The sequence below is a fragment of the Bombina bombina genome, chromosome 3 (genome assembly GCF_027579735.1).
Source record: "Bombina bombina isolate aBomBom1 chromosome 3, aBomBom1.pri, whole genome shotgun sequence".
NCBI lineage: Eukaryota > Metazoa > Chordata > Amphibia > Anura > Bombinatoridae > Bombina > Bombina bombina.
The window spans coordinates 406,088,910-406,109,541 of NC_069501.1; the positions used below are offsets into that span (position 1 = coordinate 406,088,910).

The 20,632-nt window shown below is 35.4% G+C and overlaps 1 protein-coding gene across 2 annotated transcripts in view; it reads left to right on the plus strand.

Moving 5' to 3' along the window:
* The first annotated feature begins 231 nt into the window (after nt 1–231).
* C3H1orf116 (chromosome 3 C1orf116 homolog) overlaps nt 232–20,632 on the plus strand; it is a 60,242-nt gene continuing 39,841 nt past the window's right edge. The window contains exon 1 of one of the 2 annotated variants that reach the window (XM_053706586.1): nt 232–372. The gene's annotated coding sequence lies outside the window, so the exon portion shown is untranslated. Of the gene's footprint in view, nt 373–13,680; nt 13,836–20,632 lie in introns of those variants that run through there. The other variant, XM_053706587.1, reaches the window with a different exon arrangement.

The window sequence follows — 20,632 nt, forward strand, 5'->3', positions numbered from 1 at the left end:
GAAAATAAACCTGCAATAAAAATTTCCTTTTTGAAATAGTGTCAGAGAAGAAAAACAATTAAAAGTTTGCCCTGTCAACATTCTATCCTAGCACTTAAAGAGTTAAAGCCTTGTAACATTCCTGTTGCTACTGTCAAACACTTGACACAGCTTATTGGCTACAACATTCTGCCTGAACCGCCCCTTCTGTGACCAGTGAGAGAAGGTTAGGGAGGGAGGGACAGGTGAGGTGATTCTCTTTCTTTCTAACCTGAGCAGTACAATTAGAGTTTAGAAGTTCGAGTGAAAATTTAAGATTGTTGGAAGAGCGTGCAGGGGAGCTTACTCCCAGCACTTAAAGGAGCTTATCTGAACAATTGGATGTTCTAACACGTAAGTTAATATCTTACCTTATTTTGTGGCAAACTGGCTGCAGAATTAAAGACTGTGTTTTCATTCTTTTTTCTTAGCTTAATTTCCTCTAGTTTATGCCTAATATTGAAACATATATTAAACCTATATTAACAGTCTAAACAATGCTTATATTCAGGACATTTAATCTGTATTTTAAAACTAGCAACTTTATTGCCTATAGATTGGGGTAAGGAAAGTAACACAGAAGGTTTGCTTTGCTGTGAAATCTGTTGATCTGTACCTATTAACATTTATTTTTACCATTGAAATCTTTGTCCTTTTGATGTTAAAGGCTGACCTGTTTTGTCTCATATACTCCTAAGCTTCTGCTATCTGTTCTGGAAGTCTTAAGCCTGTCTTTAGTGCTATAGTGTTTAAATATATTTGTAATTATTTGTATCCAAAAATGTTTAAAGCACAGGTAAATTGTAAGACTATCTCTGTGTTAAATTATTTCTCTATTATTAATGATCTTGTCTCGGACAAATGCCTTCTCATCCCATACATGTATTTTTGTGTGTGCTTGAGTCAGTAACCTGATCTCTCTCCTTATGGTTTAACATTTCCACTAAGTTCATGCTGTGTAAAGAAAAAGTCAATTAGTGTGAGGTAAATGGTGTCTCTTACATTTACACCTGAGTGTTTGAAACTCATTTGACTGTTTGGCTAAGCACTTGTTCATGGAAGTTCTGAATAGGCTAAAGTTGCCATTTTGGAGGGGGTGAAGATACCAGCAGTAATTAGCATAATTATGTAACATCATATTTTTCTGCTCCACCTTTACTAGCTCAAACCCTTTAATTACTAGCCTTATCAGTATGTATTCACTGGGTGGCAATCCTAATTATTACCCTATTTCCCTACCTTTTAATCCTTTAGTGAGTGGGAATATATCTTCAAAGGATATGACTGTATATTGATTTGAGTGTGTATGATGTGACTGTATGTTGCAATGCAACTAGTACCTTTCCCCAGGTTGTAATCTGACCACATACTTAGTTAGTGATTGGTAAGTATGTTCTGGTGCTGTAGTTGATTGACAGGCAAGCGTCAACTTTTCTGGAGCACTGGTTGGGACAGTGATCAGTTTGGGCTGATTTATGAATCTCATATTCTTGGCTTCAAGATGAAAGTATTTACAAGCCTTACTTGTAGCATATGCTAAGATGTTTGTAATCAAGCAGGGTCGACTTAGCTGGGGCATATCAGGTTTAAAGGGACAATAAACCAAACATTTTCCTTTCATGATTCAGGTAGAAGAATATACAATTTTCAAATGTACTTCTATTAAGTTTTTTTGTTATCCTTTGTTGAAAAGCTAGAAGATAAACTCAGGAGTGTGCACATGTCTACAGCACTATATGGCAGAAGTTTTGTTACAATATTATACATCAGCAAGAGCACTAGGCGGCAGCACTATTTCCTGTCATGTAGTGCTGCAGGCATGTTACTTACCTAGGTATCTCTTCAACAAAGAATAACAAGAGTACAAAGCAAATTTGATAATATAAGTCAATTAGAAACTTTTTTTTAAAGTGTATTCTCTATTTGTATGATAGAACATTTTTGGGTTTCATGTCCCTTTAAGTCCCAATTAAAGTCTGAAAATGACATCTAGTTTAGGGATGTGGCTACACCTGTTATCTCAGAGTAGATTGCAACAGAATGTTGTTCAGCTTACTTCAACAGTAAAGAATGTACCAATACGTAGATAACATACTTAAACCTTGTAATATTAAAGAGACATGGAAGTTAAAATTAAACTTTAATGATTCAGAGTGTGCGGGTAAAAAAAAAATCCAATATACTTTATGTGCACACTGACTGAGGCACAGTATATAGGTATGAGTCTATGATTGGCTGATGACTGTCACATGATACAAAGGGCAGGGAAATGAAGGCAAACATTGAAATTTGTTTATAAAAAAATTCAACTTATTTGCAATTGAAAGTAAGTGCTGCCACATTGTATTTGTGTTATTTATGTTTATTATGCAATTGTACTGTAATTAATGGCCTAATAATAATAATAATAATAATAATAATATTATTGTGTGTGTTTTTTTTTTAAACCCTTTGTGGGATCAATATGGCAGTAAGCAGTTTATACTATGTAGATATGGAGCTGGTATCCACTAAAATAATATTGACATACAGAATATTAAAGGAATATAGTAAAGGAATTGTTTTAGCACACACTAGAAATATTATGTAGTACTAATAGAATTAACAAAGTAAAATGTCCATTTTAAAATGCAAATGCTGGAATATACAGATATTTAAGACTTAAGAAAGTGGTATTGAAAATGTATATATTTTCTACAGTGGGGTTATATATTGTGTTTCTGCATACTGGGTAATAACATCAAAATCTTATGCATTCATGTGCAGTATTGTCCTTTTTTTTTAAAAAAAAAAAAACAAAAAAACAAAAAAAAAAACCCGACAAAGCTTTTAGTTCAATCCTTTTCTAAAATCTACAGCAAAATTGAGACTATATTTACCTGTGAGATTAGTGAATTTCATAATTTCATATTTATTGGCTAGATAGATTTAAAAGCCCCAAATATTTTGTTTGTGATTCAGACAGAGCATACAATTTAAAAAATGTTTTTTTTTTACTTATATTATTACATTTGCTTTGTTCTCATGGTTTTCTTTGTTGAAAAGATACCTATGTAGGTAGCGTACATAATGCATGACCGGAGCACTACATGGCAAATATAGTGTTTTTGAAAATGTATAATGTTCTTGCAAAACTCCTGCCATATAGTGCTGAAGACGTGTGCACGCAACTGAGCATTCCCCCTGCTTTTCAACAAAGGATACAAAGAGAACAAATAAAAAATGAAAATAAAAGTAAATTGGAAAGTTGCATCCTATGTCTGAATCAAGAAAGATATTTTTTTTTTTTTAGATTTCATGTCCCTTTAAAATAATTGAAGTCATGGGTGTATTCTTTAAAAAAGACTTTTTGATTTGACCTTTTTTTTTTTTTTTTTTTATAAAACTTTCACTTTAATTGGTTCACTTTGATTCAAGGAGGAACAGAATCCTTTAATGTGTTACGGTAATTTGATGACTGACTTTATAATGGAAGTGAATGTAATTGCTTAATAAAGATTTGCTTTCTAAATGCTTTTTATTTCTTTTTTTTTTTTAAGTTCAAAGAAAGTACAACTTCTTTAAAAAAAAAAAAAAAAAAAGGAACATTAAATAGTAAATAAAACGCAATATGCTTATAAAATTTATTTATTCCCCCACCTACCTCTAGTGATGTGTACTACCATATTGAAATTTTGCTTTTACTGCATTCCAGTGTGTTTGCATATCCTTCAGATACCTACAGTGTAAGTTAGTTTCTAAAATAGCATCACCCAGAATTAGAGGGAGGTGCATGAAATGTATTTAGTGTTAAATATCCCTTTAACCCATTTGTTTCTAATGTATAGAGACCCACAATGCAACTGAATTCTGCATATATGTAGCACCTGAACACAGGTGGCCAACCAATACCTTGGTAAACTTTTGTAAGGATAATCTCAAATCCTGGTCTGCCAGGGATTCCCTGAGCTCTGAGTTTGTGAACCGGTACTTTAATCTGTGCATATTTTGTTACTAAAGGAGGATGCCAGCCAACCTTCGGGATTAAACGTGATTTTAAATGTTTACAAAAATGAAAGCTGTGTTTAAATAAAAATGAAAATGCAACTTCTCTCTTTTTGTCATTAGAATTTTCCCTTCTTGAAAGTTTATGCTGTTTTGTTCAAGAGAAGGAAATCAAGTTTCATTTTGTCAGCAGAATAAAAGGCCAAGATGCAGATAAAGATTTATTTTTTTATCCACAACCGCTTAATAAATAAAACTATTCATTAAAGGGCCATAATACCCAAATGTTTAAACACTTGAAAGTGGTGTAGTATAGCTGTAAAAAAGCTGACTAGAAAATATCACCTGAACATCTCTATGTAAAAAAGAAAGATATTTTACCTCAAAAGTTTCTCAGTAGCCACATCCCATTGTAAAGGACTTCTAAGCAACAAATCAGTATGTTTGTCCCAGGACAGCTGAAGGATTGAGCCTCGTGCACTCTTATCTTATTTCCCTATTCAGTATAAGGAAGTTTACAATGAAATCTCATGAGAGTTAAGTCAAATCTCATGAGATCACAGCAAAAGAGTTCATGACCTCAGCACTGCTGATGCTGATTGGCTGCTGTTCATTTCTTCATTGTTTTTTTTTTTATCTACAGCTGGGCAGTAACTGAGTATAACTTTTTACACAGAACTTACTCTGCTGAGCTGAGGAGATTGTGAGGTAAAATATCTTCCTTTTTTACATAGAGATGCTCAGGTGATATTTTCCTGTCAGCTTTTTACAGTTATACTGCATCAGTTTCAAGTGATTTAGCATATGAGTATTATGTCCCTTTAAGGTCTTAATGTGTCTAATATATTATTTAAAGGGACATCAAACCCAAAATATGTCTTTCATGATTCATAGAGAATACATTTGTAAACAACTTTCCAGTATACTTCTATCATCAATTCTGCTTCATTAACTTGATATCCTTTCTTGAAGAAGCAGCAATGCACCACTAGGAGCTAGCTGAACACATCAGTAAGCCAATCACAAGAGGCATATATGTGCAGCCACCAATCGGCAGCTAGCTCCCAACTCCTGAGCCTACCTAGGTATACTTTTTCAACAAAGGAAACCAAGAGACCAAAGCAAAATAGAAAAAATAAGTATGTTGGAAAGTTGTTTAAAATTGCTGTATTCAAATCACAAAATAAAATTTTGTGTTTTTTTTTTTTTTTAATGTCCCTTTTTAATAAGGGTTTAAAGGGACAGTATACACCAATTTTCATATAACTGCATGTAATAGGCACTACTATATAGAAGAATATTCACAGATACTGGTATAAAACCTTTTAAAAACTTACTTAGAAGCTCCCAGTTTAGCACTGTTGATTAGCTTATCAGGGAAAGTGGCTAAATTGCAGACACTCCCCCCTTCCCTGCATATGAAAAGACAGATTATACAAACAGTAGCCGGCAGTAGAAAAGCGTGTCTACTTCTGACACTGAGGGGCTTGGTTAGGAGTCTGAAAATCTGCACAATGTTATTAAACAAATAAGCAAAACTATACATTTTTATAAAAACACTCCAGATGGGCTATACAAATGGATCATCTACAAAACATTTTTGCAAAGAAAAATTTGGTATATAATAACCCTTTAATTATAAGGGATTTAATAGAACTGTTAAATGAAATTCTTATTCCTCATAATGCTGCTTAATCAACATTAGCAATTAAAGGGGTATGAAAGTCTACAAAGTTCCATGGCTCAGTTAGTAGATGCAATCTTAAGAGACTATTCAGTTTACTTCTATCAAATTTACTTTGCATACCAAGGTAGACTCAGGAGCTGCAATGCACTGCTTGGGAGCTAGCTAATGATTGGTAGCTACGTACATATGCTTGGCACACCAGATATGTTACGTTAGGTCCCACTAGTGCATTTCTTCTTTGAAGCTGACTTAGCTCTGTGTTTAACCCCTTGTCAAAATTAAAAAGGACATAAATGTGCAATAAGACAATGCTCTAATTTTGATAGTTTTATTGCAGCATAGCTGTCATAACTACTTGTTTGACTTTTGCAAATGTGTTAAACATATAGTTAAAGTCAGCTCAAAAGCATCAATGCACTAACGGTCTATAGGTGACCAATGAGCAAATACCATTAGGCATTTGTGCATATCCACCAATCACAAGCCATGTTAAAGGGACAGTTTACTCAAACATTTTCTCCCCTTTAATTTGTTGCCAATGATCCACTTTACCTGCTGGAGTGTATTAAATTATTTGCAAGTATTTTCATTACCCTTTATATTGGCATTGGCATTTGAAATAGTTTTTTTTAGCCTGTGGTATCCCCACCCATCCTGAAAGTTTTTGGCCTCAAGGCCAAGCTGTGTTAACACAGCCAGTAGAAGAAATTACACTCCCAGTGGGGTATAGAAGAGATAAGGTAATAAAACGTTAATTTCTCATTGTTCTCTCCACATATTGGTGATTGGTTTATGGGCAGATATAAGATAAAGAAGCAGGTATATGTACACAATGTGTTAATTAGATTATATCTTCTTATACCTACAAGCTCAACCCATTTTATTAGGTTGTGGCTTCAAAACACAAAATCGGCTAATTCATATACACAAATAAACCCTATAAAGCAAATCTCATACATTTTATACTCTGCAGCTGGTAACAAAAGTAAGCGGAAACACATTAAAGGAAAAACAATTTTACAGTATACTGTCCCTTTAAAGGGACACTCAATCAAAATTAAACTTTCATTATTCAGATAGAGCATGCCATTTTAAACAACTTTCCAATTTACTTCCATTAACAAAATGTGCACATTACTTTTATATTTAAACTTTTTGAATCACCAGCTCCTACTGAGCACGTGCAAGAATAAGTGTGTATGCATTTGTGAATGGCTGATGGCTGTCACATGGTATGTGTATGCATTTGTGAATGACTGATGGCTGTCACATGGTACAGGGGGAGTGGAAAAAGACCTATCTTTTAAAATTGTCAGAAAAAAATATCTACTACTCATTTGAAGTTCAGACTAAGTGCTATTGCATTGTCTTGTTATCTTGCATTTGTTAATTATGCAAATCTACTGTGTTGACTGGTCCTTTAAGCGCTGTAAAAGAAGTGCACTGCTCATCAGGAGATGTGCTTACGCCTTTAGTAATGGCTAAACTATATTATATTTTTTAATCAAAAAGCCCATCCAGCAGATTCTGATCCACGAAGCTGCAAAATACAACAAAACAATTTCTTGATCAGTGTAGGAGATTTGTTTCATAAGATAAGGAAAACTTTTCCAATTAAAGTTTTAGATGCATATAAATCATCTTCTAAGCAGATATTTTGCACCAGCACATTGTTGCTGGTTATATGTTCATTAGACCGTCTTTTTTGCACTACTGATTCTAATCTACTATATTTTTGACCTATGGAAAGGGGTTAAACACATATATAACTACCCCTCTGGAGCTACAAGCATAGCAGGCTGAAATTAGGAACAAGCCGGTGATTGGTGCTCTTGATTCATTTGCCAATCTGCTTGCAGACCTATAGCAGGAATTTACCTATGTGTTTAACCATTTTGCAGGGATTAACATATAGTAAGATAGGGTCAACAACTTAAATGTTTTAGCAAATTAGAGCATGTATTTTTTGCTTTTCAATGTCCCTTATACAGGACAGTGATTTAAAAGCAAGTAATGTGCAGGGGGCAACAGGAGATGTCTGAAATATTTTTTAATATTAACGGGCAAGACCCTTGTATTTATATAGATTCATGGTGTTGTCACAAGGTAGAAATATTGTGAATATGGGTGTAGGACACAATAAATCTATAACAAGTGGAACTTGCAATAGAATTTATTTACTGGTCCATGAAGGAGCTCATTCTATAAAGGGACATTAAAGGGACACTGAACCCAATTTTTTTATTTCGTGATTCAGATAGAGCATGCAACTTTCTATTTGACTCCTATTATCAAATTTTCTTCGTTCTCTTGCTATCTTTATTTAAAAAAGAAGGCATCTAAGCTTTTTTTCTTGGTTCAGTACTCTGGACAGCACTTTTTTATTGGTGGATTAATTTATCCACCAATCAGCAAGGTCAACCCAGGTTGTTCACAAAAAATGGGCCGGCATCTAAACTTACATTCTTGCATTTCAAATAAAGATACCAAGAGAATAAAGAAAATGTGATAATAGGAGTAAATTAGAACGTTGCTTAAAATTTCATGCTCTATCTAAATCACAAAAGAAAAAATGTGGGTTCAGTGTCCCTTTAAACGCTAAATAAATGCTAGATATAATGCTGTATCCAAAGCAAAATATTATATATATATATATATATATATATATATATATATATATATATATATATATATATATATATATATATATATATATATATATATATATATATAAAAGAAATAAGTGTAAAGCTTTAGTTTCATTAAAGTACTTTTCTAAAGTAATGGGCACTGCCATTTTGAGACCTTTTATTCTTCTGCTGAGGTCAATTAGGGCCAGATAAAGTATGCAAACAATAGCTGTGTGGAACATACAAATAGTAATTTTATTTATCAAGATTTAAAGCCCCTTTAACGTTGCTATAATCTCATACGGCCTCCACACAGCCATTATTTACACACTTATATCCCTAATTGTCTTGAAGAAATAAGGAAAACCTGACCAAAATGGCAGCACCCGTTACTTGACTGAAATTCAGGGGAAAATTTGAATTACAGGATAAGGGTGCAAATAATGAAAGTATAATGCAAAGTTGTTTAACTACACCTAATTAAACAATTTATGATACAATCTCAATTTGTTTAGGGTTGCTTTAAATATTTAGGCCCGGGCCAGATTACAAGTGACACTTCAGCAGTTATGCGCAAGTGAAAAGGGGTTTGTTTGTGTCGGGTTTATTGCTTGTGTTAAAAGTAAACGCAATCACTTGAGCGCAATTGGAAGTCAACGTGCGTCGGGTTAGCAGGACCTCAGAGTTCTGGTTAAATATTTACAGTTACACTCATAATAACACTATATGATAAAAAATATTTGAAAAAATGCGCGAAAAAGTTATTAGGGCTCAAACATATGAGGTCTCAGGTGTTAAACACCTCTTTGCTTGCGTGTTTTTTTTTTTTTATTTTTTTGTTTTTTTTTAAACTTTGAGATACATACATATACATCTCTGAGTGTGTGTGTGTGTGTATGTATAGAAGTGCATTGGAGCCCTGTGCAGTCAAGTAGAGGAAAACATGTTAAAGCATATTTATGCAATATTCCTTTTTAATAAATTGTTATACTCTGTACTTACTGTTAATATTTGACATTCCAATATTCAGCACATAGCAGAATATGTTCTAAGTATTTATAAATAAAATATATATATTACAGTATCTCACAAAAGTGAGTACACCCTTTAACATTTTTGTAAATATTGTATTATATCTTTTCATGTGACAACACTGAAGAAATTACACTTTGCTACAATGTAAAGTAGTGAGTGTACAGCCTGTATAACAGTGTCAATTTGCTGTCCCCTCAAAATAACTCAACACACAGCCATTAATGTCTAAACCATTGGCAACAAAAGTGAGTACACCCCTAAGTGGAAATGTCCAAATTGGGCCCAATTAGCTATTTTCCCTCCCCGGTGTCATGTGACTCATTAGTGTTACAAGGTCTCAGGTGTGAATGGGGAGCAGGTGTTTTAAATTTGGTGTTATCGCTCTCACACTCTCTCATACTGGTCACTGGAAGTTCAACATGGCACCTCATGGCAAAGAACTCTCTGAGGATCTGAAAAAAAGAATTGTTGCTCTACATAAAGATGGCCTAGGCTATAAACTGAGCTGCAGCACGGTGGACAAAACCATACAGCAGTTTCACAGGACAGGTTCCACTCAGAACAGGCCTCACCATGGTCGACTAAAGACGTTGAGTGTATGTGCTCAGAGTCTTATCCAGAGGTTGTCTTTGGGAAATAGACATATGAGTGCTGCCAGCATTGCTCTAAAGGTTGAAGGGGTGGGGGGGTCAGCCTGTCAGTGCTCAGACCATATGCCGCACACTGCATCAAATTGGTCTTCATGGCTGTTGTCCCAGAAGGAAGCCTCTTCTAAAGATGATGCACAGGAAAGCCGCAAATAGTTTGCTGAAGACAAGCAGACTAAGGAAATGGATTACTGGAACCATGTCCTGTGGTCCGATGAGACCAAGATAAACTGATTTAGTTCAGATGGTGTCAAGCGTGTGTGGCGGCAACCAGGTCAGGAGTACAAAGACAAGTGTGTCTTGCCTACAGACAAGAATGGTGGTGGGAGTGTCATGGTCTGGGCCTGCATGAGTTCTGCCAGCACTGGGGAGCTACAGTTCATTGAGGTAACCATGAATGTCAACATGTACTGTGACATACTGAAGCAGAGCATGATACCCTCCCTTCAGAGACTGGGCCGCAGGGCAGTATTCCAACATGATACCGACTCCAAACACATCTCCAAGATGACCACTGCCTTGCTAAAGAAGCTGAGGGTATAGGTTATGGACTGGGAAAGCATGTCTCCAGACCTAAGCCCTATTTATCATCTGTGGGGCATCTTCAAATGGAAGGTGGGGGAGCGCAAGGTCTCTAACATCCACCAGCTCTGTGATGTCGTCATGGAGGAGGACTCCAGTGGCAACCTGTGAAGCTCTGGTGAACTCCATGCCCAAGAGGGTTAAGGCAGTGCTGGAAAATAATGGTGGCCATACAAAATATTGACATTTTTGGGCCCAATTTGGACATTTCCACTTAGGGGTGTACTCACTTTTGTTGCTAACGGTTTAGACATTAATGGCTGTACCTTTAGCTATTTTGAGGGGACAGAAAATGTACACTGTTATACAAGCTGTGCACTCACTACTTTACATTGTAGCAAAGTGTCATTTCTTTAGTGTTTTCACATGAAAAGATATAATAAAATATATATATATATATATATATATATATATCACACACATATATACACACACACACATACACATACACTCACAGGGCTTAAGTGAGTAGGGTTTTAATAACCACAAGGAGTAACGTTTTAATACTCCTGTGGTCTGAAGACGGGGGGTGACCTGAAAACTTAACTCATTGTGGGTATTAAAACCGTATTCGCTTAATCCCCTGTTAGTGTGCCTTTTTCTTGGAAAACTGTATGTGCATTGTCAGGATTACACCCAGGGCACCGGACATAGCATAAGTGACGTGAGTGCTTGACCCCATCCAGTGTGTGTGTGTGTTATAGATATACACACACAGATATATGTAGAAATATTGACTTGGCGGGTTTAGCGTGCAAGCAAAAACAGTTTACTTTTTAACTTGTAATACAAGTGCAACCCAAGGCTCAAAAAGCTTACTTCTAGCGCAGGGAGCGCTAAAGGGACACTAAACCCAACATTTTTTTCTTTTGTGATTCAGATAGAGCATGACATTTTAACCAACTTTCTAATTTACTCCTATTATCAAATTTTCTTCATTCTCTTGGTATCTTTATTTGAAATGCAAGAATGTAAGTTTAGATGCCGGCCCTTTTTTGGTGAACAACCTGGGTAGTTCTTGCTGATAAATTCATCCACCAATAAAAAAAGTACTGTCTAAAGTTCTGAACCAAAAAAAGCTTAGATGCCTTCTTTTTCAAATAAAGATAGCAAGAGAATAAAGAAAAATTGATAATACTAGTAAATTAGAAAGTTGCTTAAAATTGCATGCTCTATCTGAATCACGGAAGAAAAAATGTGGGTTCAGTGTCCCTTTTAAATAACACTTCACTTGCGATCTGACCCTTAATTGTGATTTTTTTTTTTTGTAGTTTGATTCACTGAAAATTGATCAATACTTTTAGGTGTGATTGACATTTTAATTTTTTTTTTTCTCTACTTTTGGTTCTTTAACATAGTGAAAAATTCCACTCTGTTGTAAGAAATTAAAAATAATAAGCCTCCCCCGCCCATACAGGAAAGGAAGTGTCACCACAATTTTTTTAAGTCCCATTACAATCACTTCTCATTTCTGCTCGGCTCATATTAATGGCAGTAGGAAGCAGACAGTGTTTGCTTTCACTACACTGATTTGCTGCATTGGGGTTTAAATATTAGCTAAAAAGAACTCTGCTCCCTGTCACAGGTATGTAATGTGTTGCAACACTTAACCTCTTCACGTCTTTTTCATCTAATTCATATAGCTGATCCTGCCTTTGTTGCTACAGAGTGACAACCTCATGATCTTACACGTGCCTTGCTATTATAATAGTTAAAAGAAATGACTCCCTTTTATCAGCTTCCTTTATCTTTGCAACCTGTGCTATTAATTCTGCTAAAGCTTTATGGGATTACATTAACTAAAACTGCACTTTCATGGATATACAAACCTATTATTTAAAAAAAAAAAAAAAAAAAAACTTAAATTACTCTGTTTGCATAGTTGCTGACCAGATTCCGCAAAATGATTTACAACACTTTGGAAATGAACACGGAGATAAACTTTAGGTTTGGGGATAACGAGGAAGCCGGTGATTTTTGCGTTTTCTAATGTTTATAAATCAAACTTAGAAGTTAAAGGGCCTTTATAGTCAAAAAAATACATACTCTAATTCTGATCCAATCAGCAGCATTAGTTACACATCTGCGTCATGCGACTAGTGCTGGTTATTGGATCAGCGTCAGTTTCTGCTTGGGGACCATCAGTGCTCTGTGGGCTCCTGAGCAGTACTTCAACTGTGTGTTTAACCCCTTAACACATAGAGGTGCAGGATTGCTAGTCTTAAAATTACATTCTCTAACGGATTAGAGTATGTATTTTTTTTTATTATAAATGGCCCTTTTAAATTGTGTTTTTTTTTTTTTTTTTTTAACTGGTAATATTTTAGATAAGCCTGATTGATTATAGTCACTTATCCTCTGGTGATGTCTACCAAACATAAGATTATTGTAGGTTCAGATAAGATAATTGCACTCTTCTTTCTGTATGCAAATCGACGTTTGACTGAACTTTATTGAATGTCTTGTCTTCTGACCCTGTATTTGTGTTGTACAAACCTGGAATCTTTACAAGTTTATGAGCTGGGTGAATTTTCTTAAAGGGACAGTCTAGGCCAAAATAAACTTTCATGATTCAGATAGAGCATGTAATTTTAAATAATTTTCTAATTTACTTTTATCACCAATTTTGCTTTGTTCTCTTGGTATTCTTAGTTGAAAGCTTAACCTAGGAGGTTCATATGCTAATTTCTTAGACCTTGAAGCCCACCTCTTTCAGATTGCATTTTAACAGTTTTTCACCACTAGAGGGTGTTAGTTCACGTATTTCATATAGATAACACTGTGCTCGTGCACGAGAAGTTATCTGGGGGCAGGCACTGATTGGCTAGACTGCAAGTCTGTCAAAAGAACTGAAAAAAGGGACAGTTTGCAGAGGCTTAGATACAAGATAATCACAGAGGTTAAAAGTGTATTTATATAACTGTGTTGGTTATGCAAAACTGGGGAATGGGTAATAAAGGGATTATCTATCTTTTAAAACAATAAAAATTCTGGTGTAGACTGTCCCTTTAAAGTTGGTGTTCAGGGTTGGAGAATAGCCTTGAATGACCACAGCAACCTGGGGTGATATTTTCTAATGGATTGCACTGTCGCTTGTTGTGGTCGATTAACCTTATAATTTTTTTGTGTGGAATTATATTTATTCATTTTAAAATTTCCTTCTTACACAGTGCCTTTTCTTTGGAATTACACCTTTAAATAAAATGACAGATTGTATCCTGACAAGGAGGGTAACGTCCAATATGATTTAGTGTATGTGACTTATCTGTTTTCTCAGAATTCTATATCTGAAATGTAATAGATAATCTGTACATCCGTGTGCATGAGCATGTGACAAATAATCATTGCTGCCCAAAGGCCTGATATAGAGGCCTAATCACTGGATTTCTTCAAAAGCTAGAAATGCCCCTGAAACTCGCTATAGAAAGGTGCACACAAGCTGCCAACTTGCTTATTCTTTTGCAAACATAAAAACCTTGATCTTCAGGGAATGTGCTATTTATAACTCTTTTTTTTTTTTTTTTTTTTTTTTTTTAAATCTCCTTTTTCACAGTAAAGTAAAATACTAGTTTAAAGGGACATAAAACACAATTTATTTCTTTAATGATTTAGACTTGCAATTTATAACCACTTTCTAATTTACGTCATATTTTCTTTTTTCTCTTGGTATCCTTTGTTGAAAAGCAGGAACGTAAGCTAAAGTGACATAAAACCCACATTTTTTTTCATTTAGGATTTAGATAGAACATACAACTTTTAAACAACTTTTCAATTTACTTCTGTTATCAGATTTGCTTAATTATCTTGTTATCCTTTGTTGAAAAGCAGGAAGGTAAGCTAAGGAGTGTGCATGTGTCTGCAGCACTATATGACAGCAGTTTTGTAACAGTGTTATACATTCTCAAGAGCACTAGATGGCAGCACCATTTCCTGTCATGTAGTGCTACAGAAATGTGCACACTACCTATCTACATAGCTCTTAAAAAAGAATAACAAGAGAACAAAGACAATTTGATAATTGAGTAAATTCTCTATCTTAATCATGAAAGAAAAAGTTGGGTTTCATGTCTCTAATGAACATGCACGTGTATGAAGCACTATATTGCAGCTATTTTGCAAGAATTTTATCCAAGATATAGTGCTCCAGATGCCTACCTAGGTATCTCTTCAACAAATAATATCATGGGAACGAAGCAAATTTGATAACGGAAGTAAATTAGAATATTTTTTTTTTAAATTGTATTCTGTCTGAATCATAAAAGATAATTTCTGGGTTTCATATTTCTTTAAAGGGACATAAAACCCCATTTTTTTTCTTTCACGATTTAAGATAGCTCATAAAATTTTAAACAATTTTCCAGTTTACTTCTATTATCTAATTTGCTTAATTCTCTTGGTATCGTTTGTTGAAGAAGCAGCAGTGCACAACTGGGAGCTAGCTGAAAACCAATGACAAAAGACATATATGTGCAGTTACCAATCCGCAGCTCTTGAGCCTACCTATGCATTTATTTCTACAAAGGGAACTAAACAAATTAGATAAAAAATAAATTGGAAAGTTTATTTAAAATTGGTGTATATATATATATATATATATATATATATATATATATATATATATATATATATATATATATATATATATATATATATGTATATATGTATATATGTATATGTGTGTAGTTCACTTTTAAAAGGAACGGGAAAGAACACAATTATCAAAATTAAATCACAAAAAAGTAGTCAAAATAAATAATAAAAGTATATTGCAAAGTTGTTTTTTATTTATATTTTTATGTCGCAATCGCAAAAGTCTTTAATGTCTTTTTAACATAATACATTCTAACTAGTGATGTCGCAAACCTAAAAATTTGGGTTTGCGAACTGCGAACGCGAACTCCCACAAAAGTTTGCGAACCCCCATTGACTTCAATGGGCAGGCAAATTTTAAAATCCACAGGGACTCTTTCTGGCCACAATAGTGATGGGAAAGTTGTTTCAAGGGGACTAACACCTGGACTGTGGCGTGCCGGAGGGGGATCCATGGCAAAACTCCCATGGAAAATTACATAGTTGATGCAGAGTCTGGTTTTAAGCCATAAAGGGCATAAATCACCTAACATTCCTAAATTGTTTGGAATAACGTGCTTTAAAACATCAGGTATGATGTTGTATCGATCAGGTAGTGTAAGGGTTACGCCCCCTTCACAGTGACAGACCAAACTCCCGCAGCGGGTGCAACATCATCATCATCATCATCATCATCACACCGTATGTCCATGTGTGTAATGCTGCCTGACTGAGACATATCCCTGTTATCTACATCCTCTGGCAATAATGGTTGCGCATCACTCATTTCTTCCAACTGATGTGTAAATAACTCCTCTGACAGATCAAGTGAAGCGGCTGTGGTGCTAGTGTTGGTGGTGGTGGCAGGCGGGCGAGTGGTAACTTGAGAGGTGCTGCCCGAAGATAAGCTGGAGGAGGATGGTGCATCAAGGTTCGGAGCGGAAGCTATAGAAGATTGGGTGTCCTGTGTTAAAAAGTCAACTATGTCCTCAGAACTTTTCGAGTTCATGGTACGTGGCCTCTGAACACTGGGCATTATTCTAGGGCCAAAGGGAATCCCAGCACCATGACCACGACGGCACCTGCGGGGTGGCCTGCCTCTGCCTGTCATTTTTTTTTTAAATGTACACTTACACTACTATTAAACAAGATATGAGTGGTGCCACTGGGAAAGTGGGCACAGTATACGCTGTGAGCCTGGCACACACGCTGGCAGGCAGGCAACTGCAATTAGATTACACTAGCAGACTGATGTTTCACAGTCAAAAAAGTTTTTTTTTTTTTTTTAAATTTATTTAGATATGAGTAGTGGCACTGGGCAAGTGGGCCTGGCACACACGCTAGCAGGCAACTGCAATTAGATTACATTAGCAGAATGATGTTTCACAGACAGGTTTTTTTTTTTTTTTTTTTTTTTTTTTTTTTTTTTTTTATAATTTACACTACTGTTACACCAGATATGAGTGGTGGCACTGGGCAAGTGGCTTGGCAGGCAGGCAGGCAACTGCAATTAGATTACACAGGAAAAACAAACAAACAAAAAACAGACTGATGTTCTAGCCCTAAAAAGGGCTTTTTGGGGTGCTGTCCTTACAGCAGAGATCAGATGCGTCCTTTAGGACTGTAGTGGACACTGAATACACTAGCCTATCTATCAATTTCCCTATTTAATCAGCAGCAGCTACACTGTCCCTCCTCTCACTAAGAATGCAGCTTCCAAATAAATCTAAAATGGATGCTGTCCAGGAGCTGGGAGGGTCTGGGAGGGAGTGTCTGCCGCTGATTGGCTGTAATGTGTCTGCTGACTGTGAGGTAGAGGGTCAGTTTACTCAATGATGATGAATAGGGGGCGGATCGAACATCGCATATGTTCGCCCGCCGCAGCGAACATGCTATGTTCGCCGGGAACTATTCACTGGCGAACTATTCGCGACATCACTAATTCTAACCTGTCCATTCAATATTTTTGAGACTAACATAGTAAATGACTGAAAAAAAGATTGAAGTAAATAGAGTTAAACATATACAAATCTCTATACTTACAAAAAAGCTCCAGTTGATCCCATTAAAAAAAAAAGGTGACCCAAATAGAGAATAAGATGGCCCAAAAGCATTTGAAATATGTTATTACTAAATAAACCTTTATGTTAAAGGTACAGTGTACTTGAATATTTTTACTGCTTAAAAAGATAGATAATCCCTTTTTATTACCCATTCCCCAGTTTTGCATAACCAACACGGTTATATTAATATACTTTTTACCTCTGTGATTACCTTGTATTTAAGCCTCTGCAGACTGCCCCCTTATCGCAGCTCTTTTAAAAGACTTATATTTTAGCCAATCGGTGCTGACTCAGTGACTCATAAACAGGAATGAGGACAATGTTATCTATATAACACACATGAACTACTACTGTCTAACTGTGAAAAACACTCAAAATGCACTGAGATAAAATGAGGTCTTCAAGAGCTTAGAAATTAGCATATGAGTCTGCCTAGGTTTAGAACTCAACAAAGAATACCAAGAGAACAAAGCAAATTTGATGATAAAAGTAAATGCATGATCTGTCTGAAATAAGAAAGGTCAATTTTGACTTTATCTATTTAATGTGACAAAACCACATTACATGGTAGATTTGGCAAATTTAAAACTTGCTACAGATTTCTGAGTTGGGTGATTACACAGAAAAATCATTGCACAATTTTTATAAAGTGATATAGAGAATAGACCTAAAATGTCATGTCATACTGTCCCATAGTGGAACTACACGGCTCTTTGCAAATAAAATAACCATAGAAAACCCATCTATGAAACATCTAGTCATTACAAATGGCGACTAACTAGGCATGTGCATTCTTTTAACAAACAGATGCCCATATGACCACGGTATTCTGCTGTTCTCAGTATTTGTGTGAGTGCATTTTCACGCAAATTAATCCGGTTCCAAAAATAGGCCAAAGCTGCTGCCTGAGACCATACTGAGGCATTAATTTGTGAAACTAATCCATAAATGCGCACGTTTACTAATAACTCAATTCGCTTTTGCATTAGAACACGTTTTACCTGAATCTTTGATACTACAATCGGCTGCTTTTATCTATTTCTATCTAAATGGCAATGGCCATTGTGCAAAGTGTTGATTTTCCTGGCAAATATTTGTCTTTCTAAAGGGTCATGTTTTGGAGGTTAGTTCCTCATATTTGTAAAGGACAAACTGTGGCCAACTTTTGTGGTTATTAGCTAAACTGAGTGAGCAGACTTGTGCAGCTAGCAGCTGTACAGTGATTGCCTGTGCACAAGCTCATTTTATATCTGTCTGTTATGGGCCACACAGCAAAGAGATAAACACAATCAAGGCTTTTCAAAGAGGTCTGTCCCCGAACCGCATAACAAGGCTTTTTAAAGGGTATGAAACCCCAAATTGACAGAACATACAATTTAATACAAAAAGGTTTCCAATTTGCTTTGTTCCTACTGTATTCTTTGTTGAAGATACCTAGGTAGGCATCTGGAACACTACATGACAGGAAATAGTGCTGCCATCTAATGCTTTTGAAAATGAATAACATTCTTGCAAAACAGCAGCCATATAGCTTCAGACACGTGCACACTCGTGAGCTTACATCCCTGCTTTTCAACAAAAGATAACAAGAAAAAAAGAAAATACATTTTATAATAAAAATAAATTGGTTGTTTAAAATTGCACGTGCACGCTCTATCTGAATTGTGAAAGAAAAATTTTGGATTTCATATCCCTTTAAGCAACGTTTGCATTGTAACACTTTGAATAGTAACCGTTATGATAAAACATGAAAGAGTATGTTGTTTGTTTATTTCCTTTGTCATATATATCCTTTTTTTTTATTGAACTATTTTTCATATGCCTCTGGAACCCTGTTTTGCTTCTGATAGTCCTTTCCTAAACCTTTGAACACAGATTATCCTATATGCGTTTGCTCAGTCATTTTGGGGCTTCATATATAAGCTGCATTCATGATATCACTTAAATTAAAACTATATATGCAGCCAATGACACGGTTAAAGGGACAGTGAACACGGATTTATGTATTTTTATATATATATATATATAAAAAAAATGTTTAGTAAAACAAGTGCAGTATACTTTCATATTTATGTAATTTAACTCTGAAAATTGTAACTTCTCTAATTCTCAAAGCAAACTGCGTCCCTAATTAGCCCTAATAGATAACTGAAAAACGCCGCAATTTTTCCTAACATATTGACAGTGGTTAATCTTGTTGTCTGCTGAGTTAGCTGTTGAAAAACACTTGCAGCAAACAAGGTATTAGTTTTAAAATATGTAGGCTTGGATATGTTGTGCTCTATAGCAAGACAAGATAATGATTTTATGATTACAATGTGCTTAGTGTCTACTGGTGCATGCCTCGGGAGACCATGGAAATTGTGAGAAAGGAGAAATTTAGATGAATATTTTGTTACAAATGTGTATTTACACATCCTGGGGTTTAATCTATAAGGTAAACCAGGGACGACCAACTGGTGGCCCGTGAGCCCCATGCAACCATCAGCACTCGTTTTTCTAGCCCCTAGGTAAAAGCAGAATTAACAATTGTGTAACCTAGTGCCTGTTTGTTTTAATAGGTTTAAGTTTATACTTCCTTACAGCTTCTAAAATATCCGGCTGTCCCAGTTTTTTTAAGTTGATCATCACTGAGGTGAATATTAAAAGTTAAGTTTAAGCACAGTTTTATATCTTTAAAAAATAAAATGAACATTTGTTTCTGTACATATTACGTGCGCATGAGCTGCTTGCAATATGAGGTGTAAGCTACATTTCTGGGTCATATGTAGGGTTGCTACACAGCCGGTGTTTTATCGGCATGGCCAGTATTTTTAAGGTTCAGGTCAAAGTTGAAAATAAAGATGTTATCATGGTTAAATGTCTTAAAATGTGTTAGAATCTTATTATAAACAAATAATCATTTTAAAATCAGTCCAAGCAGTTTTCTAATTTTTGCTGTATAATTATTTATTCTAAAGAGTACTGTCTGTATTTTACCCAGGAAAGGTGGCAACCCTAGTGATCCCCATACGAGGCACTATGTTCCGCTTAAATGAATGACATAAGAACACCATAAATATGTTATCCATAACATTACCAAATAAACAGTTAAACATTTCCATAAAATCCAAAGGTGCTTGCCCAGACACAAAACGTGCCCTTCTTTACAACTGAGCCCCCTTGTATAAAATTCTCCCCTGCCAATCAAACATGACGTACCAACAACCCCCACTCTGATCAAAACCACCAAAAAATAGGCAAGCACCCCCCGCCACAGCTTGACAACACTGTTGAGCACTGCCACCAACCAATGGCATTTATTGCCCCCAGTAATGCTAACTGATGAAAATCACACTATCTCTGAACCCCTGCAACCTGAAAAGGGTTCAGAAACATTCAATCAATACAAGAAATACATAATCTGGAAGATAACAA